Source organism: Tympanuchus pallidicinctus, unplaced genomic scaffold (genome assembly GCF_026119805.1).
Source record: "Tympanuchus pallidicinctus isolate F22 unplaced genomic scaffold, pur_lepc_1.0 scaffold143, whole genome shotgun sequence".
In the NCBI taxonomy this organism is placed as follows: domain Eukaryota; kingdom Metazoa; phylum Chordata; class Aves; order Galliformes; family Phasianidae; genus Tympanuchus; species Tympanuchus pallidicinctus.
This window is the reverse complement of record NW_026294663.1, coordinates 36,148-56,952: the sequence shown is the minus strand read 5'-3', so window position 1 is coordinate 56,952 and position 20,805 is coordinate 36,148. Positions and strand designations below refer to the sequence as shown.

Below are 20,805 nucleotides of genomic sequence, written 5' to 3'. Positions count from 1 at the left end.
GGGGAAAAACAGGGATTTCTATGAAAATAAGCGATATTTTCGGGGAAAAACAGGGATTTCTATGAAAATAAGCGATATTTCAGGGGAAAAACAGGGATTTCTATGAAAATAAGCGATATTTCAGGTTAAAAACAGGGATTTCTATGAAAACAAGCGATATTTCAGGTTAAAAACAGGGATTTTTATGAAAATAAGCGATATTTCAGGGGAAAAACAGGTTTTTCTAGGAAAATAAGCGATATTTCAGGGGAAAAACAGGGATTTCTATGAAAATAAGCGATATTTCAGGGGAAAAACAGGTTTTTCTAGGAAAATAAGCGATATTTCAGGTGAAAAACAGGGATTTCTATGAAAATAAGCGATATTTCAGGTTAAAAACAGGGATTTCTATGAAAATAAGCGATATTTAAGGGGAAAAACAGGGATTTTTATGAAAATAAGCGATATTTCAGGGGAAAAACAGGGATTTCTATGAAAATAAGCGATATTTCAGGGGAAAAACAGGGATTTCTATGAAAATAAGCGATATTTCAGGGGAAAAACAGGGATTTCTATGAAAATAAGCGATATTTCAGGGGAAAAACAGGGATTTCTATGAAAATAAGCGATATTTATGGGGAAAAACAGGGATTTCTATGAAAATAAGCGATATTTCAGGGGAAAAACAGGGATTTCTATGAAAATAAGTGATATTTAAGGGGAAAAACAGGGATTTCTATGAAAATAAGCGATATTTCAGGGGAAAAACAGGGATTTCTAGGGAAATAAGCGATATTTAGTGGTTAAAAACAGGGATTTCTATGAAAATAAGCGATATTTAGTGGTTAAAAACAGGGATTTCTAGGAAAATAAGCGATATTTCAGGGGAAAAACAGGGATTTCTATGAAAATAAGCTATATTTAAGGGGAAAAACAGGGATTTTTATGAAAATAAGCGATATTTAAGGGGAAAAACAGGGATTTCTATGAAAATGAGCGATATTTATGGGGAAAAACAGGGATTTCTATGAAAATAAGCGATGTTTCAGGGGAAAAACAGGGATTTCTATGAAAATAAGCGATATTTAAGGGGAAAAACAGGGATTGCTATGAAAATAAGCGATATTTCAGGGGAAAAACAGGGATTTTTATGAAAATAAGCGATATTTAAGGGGAAAAACAGGGATTTCTAGGAAAATAAGCGATATTTCTGTTGAACAACTGGGATTTCTATGAAAATAAGCGATATTTAAGGTTAAAAACAGGGATTTCTATGAAAATAAGCGATACTTAAGGGGAAAAGCAGGGATTTCTATGAAAATAAGTAATATTTCAGTTGAACAATATAGATTTCTATGAAAATAAGTGATATTTCAGGGGAAAAACAGGGATTTCTATGAAAATAAGCGATATTTATGGGGAACAACAGGGATTTTTATGAAAATAAGCGATATTTCAGGGGAAAAACAGGGATTTCTATGAAAATAAGCGATATTTCAGGTTAAAAACAGGGATTTCTATGAAAATAAGTGATATTTAAGGGGAAAAACAGGGATTTTTATGAAAATCAGCGATATTTAAGGGGAAAAACAGGGATTTCTATGAAAATGAGCGATATTTATGGGGAAAAACAGGGATTTCTATGAAAATAAGCGATGTTTCAGGGGAAAAACAGGGATTTCTATGAAAATAAGGGATATTTAAGGGGAAAAACAGGGATTTCTATGAAAATAAGCGATATTTCAGGGGAAAAACAGGGATTTCTATGAAAATAAGCGATATTTTCGGGGAAATACAGGGATTTCTAGGAAAATAAGTGATATTTCAGGTGAAAAACAGGGATTTCTATGAAAATAAGCGATATTTCAGGGGAAAAACAGGGATTTCTATGAAAATAAGCGATATTTCAGGGGAAAAACAGGGATTTCTATGAAAATAAGCGATATTTCAGGTGAAAAACAAGGATTTCTATGAAAATAATCGATATTTTCGGGGAAATACAGGGATTTCTAGGAAAATAAACGATATTTCAGGTGAAAAACAGGGATTTCTATGAAAATAAGGGATATTTCAGGATAAAAATAGGGATTTCTAGGAAAATAAGCGATATTTCAGTTGAAGAACAGGGATTTTAATGAAAATACGTGATATTTAAGGGTTAAAAAGAGGGATTTCTATGAAAATAAGCGATATTTCAGGTGAAAAACAGGGATTTCTATGAAAATAAGCGATATTTCAGGTGAAAAACAGGGATTTCTATGAAAATAAGCGATATTGAATGGAAAAAACGGATTTCTATGAAAATAAGCGATATTTAAGGGTTAAAAACAGGGATATCTATGAAAATAAGTGATATTTCAGGTGAAAAACAGGGATTTCTATGAAAATAAGCGATATTTCAGGTGAAAAACAGGGATTTCTACGAAAATAAGCGATATTTAAGGGGAAAAACAGGGATTTCTATTAAAATAAGCGATATTTCAGGTGAAAAACAGGGATTTCTATGAAAATAAGCCATATTTCAGGTGAAAAACAGGGATTTCTATGAAAATAAGCGATATTTCAGGTGAAAAACAGGGATTTCTATGAAAATAAGCGATATTTCAGGTGAAAAACAGGGATTTCTGTGAAAATAAGCGATATTTCAGGTTAAAAACAGGGATTTCTATGAAAATAAGTGATATTTCAGGGGAAAAACAGGGATTTCTATGAAAATAAGCGATATTTCAGGTGAAAAACAGGGATTTCTATGAAAATAAGTGATATTTCAGGGGAAAAACAGGGATTTCTATGAAAATAAGCGATATTTAATGGGAAAAACAGGGATTTCTATGAAAATAAGCCATATTTAAGGGGAAAAACAGGGATTTTTATGAAAATAAGCCATATTTAAGGGGAAAAACAGGGATTTTTATGAAAATAAGCCATATTTCAGGTGAAAAACAGGGATTTCTAGGAAAATAAGCCATATTTCAGGGGAAAAACAGGTTTTTCTAGGAAAATAAGCGATATTTAGTGGTTAAAAACAGGGATTTCTATTAAAATAAGCGATATTTTCGGGGAAAAACAGGGATTTCTATGAAAATAAGCGATATTTCAGGTTAAAAACAGGGATTTCTATGAAAATAAGTGATATTTAAGGGGAAAAACAGGGATTTCTATGAAAATAAGCGATATTTAGTGGTTAAAAACAGGGATTTCTATGAAAATAAGCGATATTTCAGGTGAAAAACAGGGATTTCTAGGAAAATAAGCGATATTTCAGGTGAAAAACAGGGATTTCTATGAAAATAAGCGATATTTCAGGTGAAAAACAGGGATTTCTATGAAAATAAGCGATATTTAAGGGGAAAAACAAGGATTTCTATGAAAATAAGCGATATTTCAGGGGAAAAACAGGGATTTCTATGAAAATAAGCGATATTTAAGGGGAAAAACAGGGATTTTTATGAAAATAAGCCATATTTCAGGTGAAAAACAGGGATTTCTAGGAAAATAAGCCATATTTCAGGGGAAAAGCAGGTTTTTTTAGGAAAATAAGCGATATTTATTGGTTAAAAACAGGGATTTCTATGAAAATAAGCGATATTTAGTGGTTAAAAACAGGGATTTCTATGAAAATAAGCGATATTTAAGGGGAAAAACAGGGATTTCTATGAAAATAAGCGATATTTATGGGGAAAAACAGGGATTTCTATGAAAATAAGCGATATTTAAGGGGAAAAACAGGGATTTCTATTAAAATAAGCGATATTTCAGGTGAAAAACAGGGATTTCTATGAAAATAAGCGATATTTAAGGGGAAAAGCAGGGATTTCTATGAAAATAAGCAATATTTCAGTTGAACAATAGGGATTTCTATGAAAATAAGTGATATTTCAGGGGAAAAACAGGGATTTCTATGAAAATAAGCGATATTTAAGGTTAAAACAGGGATTTCTATGAAAATAAGCGATATTTAACGTGAAAAACAGGGATTTCTATGAAAATAATTGATATTTAAGGGGAAAAACAGGGATTTCTATGAAAATAAGCGATATTTATGGGGAAAAACAGGGATTTCTATGAAAATAAGCGATATTTCAGGGGAAAAACAGGGATTTCTATGAAAATAAGTGATATTTATGGGGAAAAACAGGGATTTCTATGAAAATAAGCGATATTTAATGTTAAAAACAGGGATTTCTATGAAAATAAGCGATATTTTCGGGGAAATACAGGGATTTCTAGGAAAATAAGTGATATTTCAGGTGAAAAACAGGGATTTTAATGAAAATACGCGATATTTAAGGGTTAAAAAGAGGGATTTCTATGAAAATAAGCGATATTTCAGGGGAAAAACAGGGATTTCTATGAAAATAAGCGATATTTAAGGGGAAAAACAGGGATTTTTATGAAAATAAGCGATATTTCAGGGGAAAAACAGGGATTTCTATTAAAATAAGCGATATTTCAGGGGAAAAACAGGGATTTCTATGAAAATAAGCGATATTTCAGTTGAACAACAGGGATTTTTATGAAAATAAGCGATATTTAAGGGGAAAAACAGGGATTTCTAGGAAAATAAGCGATATTTCTGTTGAACAACTGGGATTTCTAGGAAAATAAGCCATATTTCAGGGGAAAAACAGGTTTTTCTAGGAAAATAAGCGATACTTAAGGGGAAAAGCAGGGATTTCTATGAAAATAAGCAATATTTCAGTTGAACAATAGGGATTTCTATGAAAATAAGTGATATTTCAGGGGAAAAACAGGGATTTCTATGAAAATAAGCGATATTTATGGGGAACAACAGGGATTTTTATGAAAATAAGCGATATTTCAGGGGAAAAACAGGGATTTCTATGAAAATAAGTGATATTTAAGGGGAAAAACAGGGATTTTTATGAAAATCAGCGATATTTAAGGGGAAAAACAGGGATTTCTATGAAAATGAGCGATATTTATGGGGAAAAACAGGGATTTCTATGAAAATAAGCGATGTTTCAGGGGAAAAACAGGGATTTCTATGAAAATAAGGGATATTTAAGGGGAAAAACAGGGATTTCTATGAAAATAAGCGATATTTCAGGGGAAAAACAGGGATTTCTATGAAAATAAGCGATATTTTCGGGGAAATACAGGGATTTCTAGGAAAATAAGTGATATTTCAGGTGAAAAACAGGGATTTCTATGAAAATAAGCGATATTTCAGGGGAAAAACAGGGATTTCTATGAAAATAAGCGATATTTCAGGGGAAAAACAGGGATTTCTATGAAAATAAGCGATATTTCAGGTGAAAAACAAGGATTTCTATGAAAATAAGCGATATTTTCGGGGAAATACAGGGATTTCTAGGAAAATAATCGATATTTCAGGTTAAAAACAGGGATTTCTAGGAAAATAAACGATATTTCAGGTGAAAAACAGGGATTTCTATGAAAATAAGGGATATTTCAGGATAAAAATAGGGATTTCTAGGAAAATAAGCGATATTTCAGTTGAAGAACAGGGATTTTAATGAAAATACGTGATATTTAAGGGTTAAAAAGAGGGATTTCTATGAAAATAAGCGATATTTCAGGTGAAAAACAGGGATTTCTATGAAAATAAGCGATATTTCAGGTGAAAAACAGGGATTTCTATGAAAATAAGCGATATTGAATGGAAAAAACGGATTTCTATGAAAATAAGCGATATTTAAGGGTTAAAAACAGGGATATCTATGAAAATAAGTGATATTTAAGGTGAAAAACAGGGATTTCTATGAAAATAAGCGATATTTCAGGGGAAAAACAGGGATTTCTACGAAAATAAGCGATATTTCAGGTGAAAAACAGGGATTTCTATGAAAATAAGCCATATTTCAGGGGAAAAACAGGGATTTCTATGAAAATAAGCGATATTTCAGTTGAACAACAGGGATTTCTATGAAAATAAGCGATATTTCAGGTGAAAAACAGGGATTTCTATGAAAATAAGCGATATTTCAGGTTAAAAACAGGGATTTCTAGGAAAATAAGCGATATTTCAGGTTAAAAACAGGGATTTCTATGAAAATAAGTGATATTTCAGGGGAAAAACAGGGATTTCTATGAAAATAAGCGATATTTCAGGTGAAAAACAGGGATTTCTATGAAAATAAGTGATATTTCAGGGGAAAAACAGGGATTTCTATGAAAATAAGCGATATTTAATGGGAAAAACAGGGATTTCTATGAAAATAAGCCATATTTAAGGGGAAAAACAGGGATTTTTATGAAAATAAGCCATATTTAAGGGGAAAAACAGGGATTTTTATGAAAATAAGCCATATTTCAGGTGAAAAACAGGGATTTCTAGGAAAATAAGCCATATTTCAGGGGAAAAACAGGTTTTTCTAGGAAAATAAGCGATATTTAGTGGTTAAAAACAGGGATTTCTATGAAAATAAGCGATATTTTCGGGGAAAAACAGGGATTTCTATGAAAATAAGCGATATTTCAGGTTAAAAACAGGGATTTCTATGAAAATAAGTGATATTTAAGGGGAAAAACAGGGATTTCTATGAAAATAAGCAATATTTCAGTTGAAAAACAGGGATTTTTATGAAAATAAGCGATATTTCAGATTAAAAACAGGGATTTCTATGAAAATAAGCGATATTTCAGGTGAAAAACAGGGATTTCTAGGAAAATAAGCGATATTTCAGGTTAAAAACAGGGATTTCTATGAAAATAAGCGATATTTCAGGTGAAAAACAGGGATTTCTATGAAAATAAGCGATATTTAAGGGGAAAAACAAGGATTTCTATGAAAATAAGCGATATTTCAGGGGAAAAACAGGGATTTCTATGAAAATAAGCGATATTTAAGGGTTAAAAACAGGGATTTTTATGAAAATAAGCGATATTTAAGGGGAAAAACAGGGATTTCTAGGAAAATAAGCCATATTTCAGGGGAAAAACAGGTTTTTTTAGGAAAATAAGCGATATTTATTGGTTAAAAACAGGGATTTCTATGAAAATAAGCGATATTTAGTGGTTAAAAACAGGGATTTCTATGAAAATAAGCGATATTTAAGGGGAAAAACAGGGATTTCTATGAAAATAAGCGATATTTATGGGGAAAAACAGGGATTTCTATGAAAATAAGCGATATTTCAGGTTAAAAACAGGGATTTCTATTAAAATAAGCGATATTTCAGGTGAAAAACAGGGATTTCTATGAAAATAAGCGATATTTAAGGGGAAAAGCAGGGATTTCTATGAAAATAAGCAATATTTCAGTTGAACAATAGGGATTTCTATGAAAATAAGTGATATTTCAGGGGAAAAACAGGGATTTCTATGAAAATAAGCGATATTTAAGGTTAAAACAGGGATTTCTATGAAAATAAGCGATATTTAACGTGAAAAACAGGGATTTCTATGAAAATAATTGATATTTAAGGGGAAAAACAGGGATTTCTATGAAAATAAGCGATATTTATGGGGAAAAACAGGGATTTCTATGAAAATAAGCGATATTTCAGGGGAAAAACAGGGATTTCTATGAAAATAAGTGATATTTATGGGGAAAAACAGGGATTTCTATGAAAATAAGCGATATTTAAGGTTAAAAACAGGGATTTCTATGAAAATAAGCGATATTTTCGGGGAAATACAGGGATTTCTAGGAAAATAAGTGATATTTCAGGTGAAAAACAGGGATTTTAATGAAAATACGCGATATTTAAGGGTTAAAAAGAGGGATTTCTATGAAAATAAGCGATATTTCAGGGGAAAAACAGGGATTTCTATGAAAATAAGTGATATTTCAGGTGAAAAACAGGGATTTCTATGAAAATAATCGATATTTCAGGGGAAAAACAGGGATTTTTATGAAAATAAGCGATATTTCAGGTGAAAAACAGGGATTTCTATTAAAATAAGCGATATTTCAGGTGAAAAACAGGGATTTCTATGAAAATAAGCGATACTTAAGGGGAAAAGCAGGGATTTCTATGAAAATAAGCAATATTTCAGTTGAACAATAGGGATTTCTATGAAAATAAGTGATATTTCAGGGGAAAAACAGGGATTTCTATGAAAATAAGCGATATTTCAGTTGAAAAACAGGGATTTCTATGAAAATAAGTGATATTTCAGGGGAAAAACAGGGATTTCTATGAAAATAAGCGATATTTAAGGGGAAAAACAGGGATTTTTATGAAAATAAGCGATATTTCAGGGGAAAAACAGGGATTTCTATGAAAATAAGTGATATTTAAGGGGAAAAACAGGGATTTTTATGAAAATAAGCGATATTTCAGGTTAAAAATAGGGATTTCTATGAAAATAAGCGATATTTAGTGGTTAAAAACAGGGATTTCTATGAAAATAAGCGATATTTATGGGGAAAAACAGGGATTTCTATGAAAATAAGCGATATTTCAGGTGAAAAACAGGGATTTCTATTAAAATAAGCGATATTTCAGGTGAAAAACAGGGATTTCTATGAAAATAAGCAATACTTAAGGGGAAAAGCAGGGATTTCTATGAAAATAAGCAATATTTCAGTTGAACAATAGGGATTTCTATGAAAATAAGTGATATTTCAGGGGAAAAACAGGGATTTCTATGAAAATAAGCGATATTTCAGGGGAAAAACAGGGATTTCTATGAAAATAAGCGATATTTCAGGGGAAAAACAGGGATTTCTATGAAAATAAGCGATATTTCAGGTTAAAAACAGGGATTTCTATGAAAACAAGCGATATTTCAGGTTAAAAACAGGGATTTTTATGAAAATAAGCGATATTTCAGGGGAAAAACAGGTTTTTCTAGGAAAATAAGCGATATTTCAGGGGAAAAACAGGGATTTCTATGAAAATAAGCGATATTTCAGGGGAAAAACAGGTTTTTCTAGGAAAATAAGCGATATTTCAGGTGAAAAACAGGGATTTCTATGAAAATAAGCGATATTTCAGGTTAAAAACAGGGATTTCTATGAAAATAAGCGATATTTAAGGGGAAAAACAGGGATTTTTATGAAAATAAGCGATATTTCAGGGGAAAAACAGGGATTTCTATGAAAATAAGCGATATTTCAGGGGAAAAACAGGGATTTCTATGAAAATAAGCGATATGGGGAAAAACAGGGATTTCTATGAAAATAAGCGATATTTATGGGGAAAAACAGGGATTTCTATTAAAATAAGCGATATTTATGGGGAAAAACAGGGATTTCTATGAAAATAAGCGATATTTCAGGGGAAAAACAGGGATTTCTATGAAAATAAGTGATATTTAAGGGGAAAAACAGGGATTTCTATGAAAATAAGCGATATTTCAGGGGAAAAACAGGGATTTCTAGGGAAATAAGCGATATTTAGTGGTTAAAAACAGGGATTTCTATGAAAATAAGCGATATTTAGTGGTTAAAAACAGGGATTTCTAGGAAAATAAGCTATATTTAAGGGGAAAAACAGGGATTTCTATGAAAATAAGCTATATTTAAGGGGAAAAACAGGGAATTCTATGAAAATAAGCGATATTTAAGGGGAAAAACAGGGATTTCTATGAAAATAAGCGATATTTATGGGGAACAACAGGGATTTTTATGAAAATAAGCGATATTTCAGGGGAAAAACAGGGATTTCTATTAAAATAAGCGATATTTCAGGGGAAAAACAGGGATTTCTATGAAAATAAGCGATATTTCAGTTGAACAACAGGGATTTTTATGAAAATAAGCGATATTTCAGGGGAAAAACAGGGATTTCTAGGAAAATAAGCGATATTTCTGTTGAACAACTGGGATTTCTATTAAAATAAGCGATATTTAAGGTTAAAAACAGGGATTTCTATGAAAATAAGCGATATTTCTCTTGAAAAACAGGGATTACTAGGAAAATAAGCAATATTTCAGGGGAAAAACAGGGATTTCTATGAAAATAAGTGATATTTCAGGGGAAAAACAGGGATTTCTATGAAAATAAGCGATATTTCAGGGGAAAAACAGGTTTTTCTAGGAAAATAAGCGATATTTAGTGGTTAAAAACAGGGATTTCTATGAAAATAAGCGATATTTAAGGGGAAAAACAGGGATTTCTAGGAAAATAAGCGATATTTCAGGGGAAAAACAGGGATTTCTATGAAAAGAAGCGATATTTAAGGGGAAAAACAGGGATTTCTATGTAAATAAGCGATATTTAAGGGGAAAAACAGGGATTTTTATGAAAATAAGCGATATTTCAGGTTAAAAACAGGGATTTCTATGAAAATAAGCGATATTTCAGGTTAAAAAAAGGGATTTCTATGAAAACAAGCGATATTTAAGGGGAAAAACAGGGATTTCTATGAAAATAAGCGATATTTCAGGGGAAAAACAGGGATTTCTAGGAAAATAAGTGATATTTCAGGTGAAAAACAGGGATTTCTATGAAAATAAGCGATATTTCAGGGGAAAAACAGGGATTTCTATGAAAATAAGCGATATTTCAGGGGAAAAACAGGGATTTCTATGAAAATAAGCGATATTTCAGGTGAAAAACAAGGATTTCTATGAAAATAAGCGATATTTTCGGGGAAATACAGGGATTTCTAGGAAAATAATCGATATTTCAGGTTAAAAACAGGGATTTCTAGGAAAATAAACGATATTTCAGGTGAAAAACAGGGATTTCTATGAAAATAAGGGATATTTCAGGATAAAAATAGGGATTTCTAGGAAAATAAGCGATATTCAGTTGAACAACAGGGATTTTAATGAAAATACGTGATATTTAAGGGTTAAAAAGAGGGATTTCTATGAAAATAAGCGATATTTCAGGTGAAAAACAGGGATTTCTATGAAAATAAGCGATATTTCAGGTGAAAAACAGGGATTTCTATGAAAATAAGCGATATTGAATGGAAAAAACGGATTTCTATGAAAATAAGCGATATTTAAGGGTTAAAAACAGGGATATCTATGAAAATAAGTGATATTTAAGGTGAAAAACAGGGATTTCTATGAAAATAAGCGATATTTCAGGTGAAAAACAGGGATTTCTACGAAAATAAGCGATATTTAAGGGGAAAAACAGGGATTTCTATTAAAATAAGCGATATTTCAGGTGAAAAACAGGGATTTCTATGAAAATAAGCCATATTTCAGGGGAAAAACAGGGATTTCTAGGAAAATAAGCGATATTTCAGTTGAACAACAGGGATTTCTATGAAAATAAGCGATATTTCAGGTGAAAAACAGGGATTTCTAGGAAAATAAGCGATATTTCAGGTGAAAAACAGGGATTTCTAGGAAAATAAGCGATATTTCAGGTTAAAAACAGGGATTTCTATGAAAATAAGCGATATTTCAGGGGAAAAACAGGGATTTCTATGAAAATAAGCGATATTTCAGGTGAAAAACAGGGATTTCTATGAAAATAAGTGATATTTCAGGGGAAAAACAGGGATTTCTATGAAAATAAGCGATATTTAATGGGAAAAACAGGGATTTCTATGAAAATAAGCGATATTTAAGGGGAAAAACAGGGATTTTTATGAAAATAAGCCATATTTAAGGGGAAAAACAGGGATTTTTATGAAAATAAGCCATATTTCAGGTGAAAAACAGGGATTTCTAGGAAAATAAGCCATATTTCAGGGGAAAAACAGGTTTTTCTAGGAAAATAAGCGATATTTAGTGGTTAAAAACAGGGATTTCTATGAAAATAAGCGATATTTTCGGGGAAAAACAGGGATTTCTATGAAAATAAGCGATATTTCAGGTTAAAAACAGGGATTTCTATGAAAATAAGTGATATTTAAGGGGAAAAACAGGGATTTCTATGAAAATAAGCAATATTTCAGTTGAAAAACAGGGATTTTTATGAAAATAAGCGATATTTCAGATTAAAAACAGGGATTTCTATGAAAATAAGCGATATTTCAGGTGAAAAACAGGGATTTCTAGGAAAATAAGCGATATTTCAGGTTAAAAACAGGGATTTCTATGAAAATAAGCGATATTTCAGGTGAAAAACAGGGATTTCTATGAAAATAAGCGATATTTAAGGGGAAAAACAAGGATTTCTATGAAAATAAGCGATATTTCAGGGGAAAAACAGGGATTTCTATGAAAATAAGCGATATTTAAGGGGAAAAACAGGGATTTTTATGAAAATAAGCCATATTTCAGGGGAAAAACAGGTTTTTTTAGGAAAATAAGCGATATTTATTGGTTAAAAACAGGGATTTCTATGAAAATAAGCGATATTTAGTGGTTAAAAACAGGGATTTCTATGAAAATAAGCGATATTTAAGGGGAAAAACAGGGATTTCTATGAAAATAAGCGATATTTATGGGGAAAAACAGGGATTTCTATGAAAATAAGCGATATTTCAGGTTAAAAACAGGGATTTCTATTAAAATAAGCGATATTTCAGGTGAAAAACAGGGATTTCTATGAAAATAAGCGATATTTAAGGGGAAAAGCAGGGATTTCTATGAAAATAAGCAATATTTCAGTTGAACAATAGGGATTTCTATGAAAATAAGTGATATTTCAGGGGAAAAACAGGGATTTCTATGAAAATAAGCGATATTTAAGGTTAAAACAGGGATTTCTATGAAAATAAGCGATATTTAACGTGAAAAACAGGGATTTCTATGAAAATAATTGATATTTAAGGGGAAAAACAGGGATTTCTATGAAAATAAGCGATATTTATGGGGAAAAACAGGGATTTCTATGAAAATAAGCGATATTTCAGGGGAAAAACAGGGATTTCTATGAAAATAAGTGATATTTATGGGGAAAAACAGGGATTTCTATGAAAATAAGCGATATTTAAGGTTAAAAACAGGGATTTCTATGAAAATAAGCGATATTTTCGGGGAAATACAGGGATTTCTAGGAAAATAAGTGATATTTCAGGTGAAAAACAGGGATTTTAATGAAAATACGCGATATTTAAGGGTTAAAAAGAGGGATTTCTATGAAAATAAGCGATATTTTAGGGGAAAAACAGGGATTTCTATGAAAATAAGTGATATTTCAGGTGAAAAACAGGGATTTCTATGAAAATAATCGATATTTCAGGGGAAAAACAGGGATTTCTATGAAAATAAGCGATATTTCAGGTGAAAAACAGGGATTTCTATTAAAATAAGCGATATTTCAGGTGAAAAACAGGGATTTCTATGAAAATAAGCGATACTTAAGGGGAAAAGCAGGGATTTCTATGAAAATAAGCAATATTTCAGTTGAACAATAGGGATTTCTATGAAAATAAGTGATATTTCAGGGGAAAAACAGGGATTTCTATGAAAATAAGCGATATTTCAGGGGAAAAACAGGGATTTCTATGAAAATAAGTGATATTTCAGGGGAAAAACAGGGATTTCTATGAAAATAAGCGATATTTAAGGGGAAAAACAGGGATTTTTATGAAAATAAGCGATATTTCAGGTTAAAAATAGGGATTTCTATGAAAATAAGCGATATTTAGTGGTTAAAAACAGGGATTTCTATGAAAATAAGCGATATTTCAGTTGAACAACAGGGATTTTTATGAAAATACTTGATATTTAAGGGTTAAAAACAGGGATATCTATGAAAATAAGTGATATTTAAGGTGAAAAACAGGGATTTCTATGAAAATAAGCGATATTTCAGGTGAAAAACAGGGATTTCTATGAAAATAAGCGATATTTAAGGGGAAAAGCAGGGATTTCTATGAAAATAAGCAATATTTCAGGTGAAAAACAGGGATTTCTATGAAAATAAGTGATATTTCAGGGGAAAAACAGGGATTTCTATGAAAATAAGCGATATTTCAGGGGAAAAACAGGGATTTCTATGAAAATAAGCCATATTTCAGGTGAAAAACAGGGATTTCTAGGAAAATAAGCGATATTTAAGTGGAAAAACAGGGATTTCTATGAAAATAAGCGATATTTCAGGTGAAAAACAGGGATTTCGGTGAAAATAAGCGATATTTAGTGGTTAAAAACAGGGATTTCTATGAAAATAAGCGATATTTCAGGGGAAAAACAGGGATTTCTATGAAAATAAGCGATATTTATGGGGAAAAACAGGGATTTCTGTGAAAATAAGCCATATTTCAGGGGAAAAACACGGATTTCTGTGAAAATAAGCGATATTTCAGGGGAAAAACAGGGATTTCTATGAAAATAAGTGATATTTCAGGGGAAAAACAGGGATTTCTATGAAAATAAGTGATATTTCAGGGGAAAAACAGGGATTTCTATGAAAATAAGCGATATTTCAGGTTATAAACAGGGATTTCTATGAAAATAATCGATATTTCAGGGGAAAAACAGGGATTTCTATGAAAATAAGCGATATTTCAGGTGAAAAACAGGGATTTCTATGAAAGTGAGCGATATTTAAGGGGAAAAACAGGGATTTCTTGGAAAAAAAGCGATATTTCAGTTGAAAAACAGGGATTTCTATGAAAATAAGCGATATTTAAGGTGAAAAATAGGGATTTCTATGAAAATAAGCGATATTTCAGTTGAACAACAGGGATTTCTATGAAAATAAGCGATATTTAAGGGGAAAAACAGGGATTTCTATGAAAATAAGCAATATTTCAGGGGAAAAACAGGGATTTCTATGAAAATAAGCGATATTTCAGGTGAAAAACAGGGATTTCTAGGAAAATAAGCGATATTTCAGGTTAAAAACAGGGATTTCTATGAAAATAAGCGATATTTCAGGTGAAAAACAGGGATTTCTTGGAAAAAAAGCGATATTTCAGTTGAAAAACAGGGATTTCTAGGAAAATAAGCGATATTTCAGGTTAAAAACAGGGATTTCTATGAAAATAAGCGATATTTCAGGGGAAAAACAGGGATTTCTATGAAAATAAGCGATATTTCAGGTGAAAAACAGGGATTTCTAGGAAAACAAGCGATATTTCAGGTTAAAAACAGGGATTACTAGGAAAATAAGCGATATTTCAGGTGAAAAACAGGGATTTCTATGAAAATAAGCGATATTTCAGGTTAAAAACAGGGATTTCTATGAAAATAAGCGATATTTAAGGGGAAAAACAGGGATTTCTATGAAAATAAGTGATATTTCAGGGGAAAAACAGGGATTTTTATGAATATAAGCGATATTTAAGGGGAAAAACAGGGATTTTTATGAAAATAAGCGATATTTCAGGTGAAAAACAGGGATTTTTATGAAAATAAGCGCTATTTCAGGTGAAAAACAGGGATTTCGATGAAAATAAGCGATATTTCAGGGGAAAAACAGGGATTTCTATGAAAATAAGCGATATTTCAGGTGAAAAACAAGGATTTCTATGAAAATAAGCGATATTTCAGGTGAAAAACAGGGATTTCTATGAAAATAAGCGATATTCCAGGGGAAAAACAAGGATTTCTAGGAAAATAAGCGATATCTAGTGGTTAAAAACAGGGATTTCTATGAAAATAAGCGATATTTCAGGTGAAAAACAGGGATTTCTATGAAAATAAGCGGTATTTAGTGGTTAAAAACAGGGATTTCTATGAAAATAAGTGATATTTAAGGGGAAAAACAGGGATTTCTATGAAAATAAGCGATATTTCAGGGGAAAAACAGGGATTTCTATGAAAATAAGCGATATTTAAGGTGAAAAAGAGGAATTTCTATGTAAATAAGCGATATTTCAGGTGAAAAACAGGGATTTCTATGAAAATAAGCGATATTTCAGGGGAAAAACAGGGATTTCTATGAAAATAAACGATATTTCAGGTGAAAAACAGGGATTTCTATGAAAATAAGCGATATTTCAGGTTAAAAAACAGGGATTTCTATGAAAATAAGCGATATTTATGGGGAAAAACAGGGATTTCTATGAAAACAAGCGATATTTCAGGTGAAAAACAGGGATTTCTATGAAAATAAGCGATATTTAAGGTGAAAAACAGGAATTTCTATGAAAATAAGCGATATTTAAGGGGAAAAACAGGGATTTTTATGAAAATAAGCGGTATTTCAGGGGAAAAACAGGGATTTCTATGAAAATAAGCGATATTTCAGGTGAAAAACAGGGATTTCTATGAAAATAAGCGATATTTCAGGGGAAAAACAGGGATTTCTATGAAAATAAGCGATATTTCAGGGGAAAAACAGGGATTTCTATTTAAATAAGCGATATTTCAGGTGAAAAACAGGGATTTCTATGAAAATAAGCGATATTTCAGGGGAAAAACAGGGATTTCTATGAAAATAAGTGATATTTAAGGGGAAAAACAGGGATTTCTATGAAAATAAGCGATATTTCAGGGGAAAAACAGGGATTTCTATGAAAATAATCGATATTTCAGGGGAAAAACAGGGATTTCTATGAAAATAAGCGATATTTCAGGTGAAAAACAGGGATTTCTATGAAAATAAGCGATATTTCAGGTGAAAAACAGGGATTTCTATGAAAGTAAGCGATATTTAAGGGGAAAAACAGGGATTTCTTGGAAAAAAAAGCGATATTTCAGTTGAAAAACAGGGATTTCTATGAAAATAAGCGATATTTCAGGGGAAAAACAGGGATTTCTATGAAAATAAGCGATATTTCAGGTTAAAAACAGGGATTTCTATGAAAATAAGCGATATTTAAGGGGAAAAACAGGGATTTTTATGAAAATAAGCGATATTTCAGGGGAAAAACAGGTTTTTCTAGGAAAATAAGCGATATTTCAGGTGAAAAACAAGGATTTCTATGAAAATAAGCGATATTTCAGGTAAAAACAGGGATTTCTATGAAAATAAGCGATATTTCAGGGGAAAAACAGGGATTTCTATTAAAATAAGCGATATTTCAGGTGAAAAACAGGGATTTCTATGAAAATCAGCGATATTTCAGGTGAAAAACAGGGATTTCTATGAAAATAAGCGATATTTAAGGGGAAAAACAGGAATTTCTATGAAAATAAGCGATATTTCAGGTTAAAAACAGGGATTTCTATGAAAATAAGCCATATTTAAGGGGAAAAACAGGGATTTCTATGAAAGTAAGCGATATTTAAGGGGAACAACAGGGATTTTTATGAAAATAAGCGATATTTAAGGTTAAAAATAGGGATTTCTATGAAAATAATCGATATTTATGGTGAAAAACAGGGATTTCTTGGAAAAAAAGCGATATTTCAGTTGAAAAACAGGGATTTCTATGAAAATAAGCGATATTTAAGGTGAAAAATAAGGATTTCTATGAAAATAAGCGATATTTCAGTTGAACAACAGGGATTTCTAGGGAAATAAGCGATATTTAGTGGTTAAAAACAGGGATTTCTATGAAAATAAGCGATATTTAGTGGTTAAAAACAGGGATTTCTAGGAAAATAAGCGATATTTCAGGGGAAAAACAGGGATTTCTATGAAAATAAGCTATATTTAAGGGGAAAAACAGGGAATTCTATGAAAATAAGTGATATTTAAGGGGAAAAACAGGGATTTCTATGAAAATAAGCGATATTTATGGGGAACAACAGGGATTTTTATGAAAATAAGCGATATTTCAGGGGAAAAACAGGGATTTCTATTAAAATAAGCGATATTTCAGGGGAAAAACAGGGATTTCTATGAAAATAAGCGATATTTCAGTTGAACAACAGGGATTTTTATGAAAATAAGCGATATTTAAGGGGAAAAACAGGGATTTCTAGGAAAATAAGCGATATTTCTGTTGAACAACTGGGATTTCTATTAAAATAAGCGATATTTAAGGTGAAAAACAGGGATTTCTATGAAAATAAGCGATATTTCTCTTGAAAAACAGGGATTACTAGGAAAATAAGCGATATTTCAGGGGAAAAACAGGGATTTCTATGAAAATAAGCGATATTTCAGGGGAAAAACAGGGATTTCTATGAAAATCAGCGATATTTAAGGGGAAAAACAGGGATTTCTATGAAAATAAGCGATATTTAACGTGAAAAACAGGGATTTCTATGAAAATAAGCGATATTTCAGGGGAAAAACAGGGATTTCTATGAAAATAAGTGATATTTAAGGGGAAAAACAGGGATTTCTATGAAAATAAGCGATATTTCAGGGGAAAAACAGGGATTTCTATGAAAATAAGCGATATTTTCGGGGAAATACAGGGATTTCTAGGAAAATAAGTGATATTTCAGGTGAAAAACAGGGATTTCTATGAAAATAAGCGATATTTCAGGGGAAAAACAGGGATTTCTATGAAAATAAGCGATATTTCAGGGGAAAAACAGGGATTTCTATGAAAATAAGCGATATTTCAGGTGAAAAACAAGGATTTCTATGAAAATAAGCGATATTTTCGGGGAAATACAGGGATTTCTAGGAAAATAATCGATATTTCAGGTTAAAAACAGGGATTTCTAGGAAAATAAGCGATATTTCAGGGGAAAAACAGGGATTTCTATGAAAATAAGCGATATTTCAGGGGAAAAACAGGGATTTCTATGAAAATAAGCGATATTTCAGGGGAAAAACAGGGATTTCTATTTAAATAAGCGATATTTCAGGTGAAAAACAGGGATTTCTATGAAAATAAGCGATATTTCAGGGGAAAAACAGGGATTTCTATGAAAATAAGTGATATTTAAGGGGAAAAACAGGGATTTCTATGAAAATAAGCGATATTTCAGGTGAAAAACAGGGATTTCTATGAAAATAATCGATATTTCAGGGGAAAAACAGGGATTTCTATGAAAATAAGCGATATTTCAGGTGAAAAACAGGGATTTCTATGAAAATAAGCGATATTTCAGGTGAAAAACAGGGATTTCTATGAAAGTAAGCGATATTTAAGGGGAAAAACAGGGATTTCTTGGAAAAAAAGCGATATTTCAGTTGAAAAACAGGGATTTCTATGAAAATAAGCGATATTTCAGGGGAAAAACAGGGATTTCTATGAAAATAAGCGATATTTCAGGTTAAAAACAGGGATTTCTATGAAAATAAGCGATATTTCAGGGGAAAAACAGGTTTTTCTAGGAAAATAAGCGATATTTCAGGTGAAAAACAAGGATTTCTATGAAAATAAGCGATATTTCAGGTAAAAACAGGGATTTCTATGAAAATAAGCGATATTTCAGGGGAAAAACAGGGATTTCTATGAAAATAAGCTATATTTAAGGGGAAAAACAGGGAATTCTATGAAAATAAGTGATATTTAAGGGGAAAAACAGGGATTTCTATGAAAATAAGCGATATTTATGGGGAACAACAGGGATTTTTATGAAAATAAGCGATATTTCAGGGGAAAAACAGGGATTTCTATTAAAATAAGCGATATTTCAGGGGAAAAACAGGGATTTCTATGAAAATAAGCGATATTTCAGTTGAACAACAGGGATTTTTATGAAAATAAGCGATATTTAAGGGGAAAAACAGGGATTTCTAGGAAAATAAGCGATATTTCTGTTGAACAACTGGGATTTCTATTAAAATAAGCGATATTTAAGGTGAAAAACAGGGATTTCTATGAAAATAAGCGATATTTCTCTTGAAAAACAGGGATTACTAGGAAAATAAGCGATATTTCAGGGGAAAAACAGGGATTTCTATGAAAATAAGTGATATTTCAGGGGAAAAACAGGGATTTCTATGAAAATAAGCGATATTTCAGGTTAAAAACAGGGATTTCTATGAAAATAAGCGATATTTCAGGGGAAAAACAGGGATTTCTATGAAAATAAGCGATATTTCAGGGGAAAAACAGGGATTTCTATGAAAATCAGCGATATTTAAGGGGAAAAACAGGGATTTCTATGAAAATAAGCGATATTTAACGTGAAAAACAGGGATTTCTATGAAAATAAGCGATATTTCAGGGGAAAAACAGGGATTTCTATGAAAATAAGTGATATTTAAGGGGAAAAACAGGGATTTCTATGAAAATAAGCGATATTTCAGGGGAAAAACAGGGATTTCTATGAAAATAAGCGATATTTTCGGGGAAATACAGGGATTTCTAGGAAAATAAGTGATATTTAAGGTGAAAAACAGGGATTTCTATGAAAATAAGCGATATTTCAGGGGAAAAACAGGGATTTCTATGAAAATAAGCGATATTTCAGGGGAAAAACAGGGATTTCTATGAAAATAAGCGATATTTCAGGTGAAAAACAAGGATTTCTATGAAAATAAGCGATATTTTCGGGGAAATACAGGGATTTCTAGGAAAATAATCGATATTTCAGGTTAAAAACAGGGATTTCTAGGAAAATAAGCGATATTTCAGGGGAAAAACAGGGATTTCTATGAAAATAAGCGATATTGAATGGAAAAAACGGATTTCTATGAAAATAAGCGATATTTAAGGGTTAAAAACAGGGATATCTACGAAAATAAGTGATATTTAAGGTGAAAAACAGGGATTTCTATGAAAATAAGCGATATTTCAGGTGAAAAACAGGGATTTCTACGAAAATAAGTGATATTTCAGGGGAAAAACAGGGATTTCTATGAAAATCAGCGATATTTAAGGGTTAAAAACAGGGATTTCTATGAAAATAAGCGATATTTCAGGGGAAAAACAGGGATTTCTATGAAAATAAGCGATATTTCAGTTGAACAACAGGGATTTTTATGAAAATAAGCGATATTTCAGGTGAAAAACAGGGATTTCTATGAAAATAAGCGATATTTCAGGTGAAAAACAGGGATTTCTAGGAAAATAAGCGATATTTCAGGTTAAAAACAGGGATTTCTATGAAAATAAGTGATATTTCAGGGGAAAAATAGGGATTTCTATGAAAATAAGCGATATTTCAGGTGAAAAACAGGGATTTCTATGAAAATAAGTGATATTTCAGGGGAAAAACAGGGATTTCTATGAAAATAAGCGATATTTAATGGGAAAAACAAGGATTTCTATGAAAATAAGCAATATTTC

At 31.3% G+C, this 20,805-nt stretch overlaps 2 long non-coding RNA genes across 25 annotated transcripts in view; both read left to right on the top strand.

Moving 5' to 3' along the window:
* The window catches only part of LOC128076603 (uncharacterized), a 67,634-nt gene that overhangs the window by 12,570 nt on the left and 34,259 nt on the right, over positions 1-20,805 (top strand). For all 24 annotated transcript variants that reach the window (XR_008204480.1, XR_008204464.1, XR_008204466.1 and 21 more), the window contains one exon: positions 4,118-4,147. This is a non-coding gene — a long non-coding RNA (uncharacterized LOC128076603). The remainder of the gene's footprint in view (positions 1-4,117; positions 4,148-20,805) is intronic.
* Positions 14,368-17,120, top strand: LOC128076604 (uncharacterized). Its single transcript, XR_008204484.1, has 3 exons — positions 14,368-14,407; positions 15,805-15,845; positions 17,076-17,120. It is a non-coding gene; the product is annotated as an uncharacterized LOC128076604 (long non-coding RNA).